The sequence below is a fragment of the Arachis duranensis genome, chromosome 7, assembly GCF_000817695.3.
Source record: "Arachis duranensis cultivar V14167 chromosome 7, aradu.V14167.gnm2.J7QH, whole genome shotgun sequence".
NCBI classification, from domain to species: Eukaryota; Viridiplantae; Streptophyta; class Magnoliopsida; order Fabales; family Fabaceae; genus Arachis; species Arachis duranensis.
The window spans coordinates 20404343-20404656 of NC_029778.3; positions in this window are offsets into that span (position 1 = coordinate 20404343).

A 314-nucleotide genomic window follows, 5' to 3' on the forward strand; every position below is an offset into this window, starting at 1 on the left:
GAAGAAGGATGGATTCGGATTTTTGGATGAGGAGAGGTGAAGAGAAGTGTTAGTAATTAAATAATTAAATAGAAGAAGAGAAGAAAAGAGAAATTTCGAAAATAATTTTTGAAAAAGAGGTTAGTAATTTTCGAAAATCAAAGACAAAATATAATTAAAATTAAAATTTAAAACAAAAAGAATTTTTGAAAAAGAGAGGGAGAATTTTCGAAACTTAGAGAGGGATAAGTAGTTAGTTGGTTTTGAAAAAGATAAGAAACAAACAAAAAGTTAGTTAGTTGATTTGAAAAAGATTTGAAATCAAATTTTGAAAA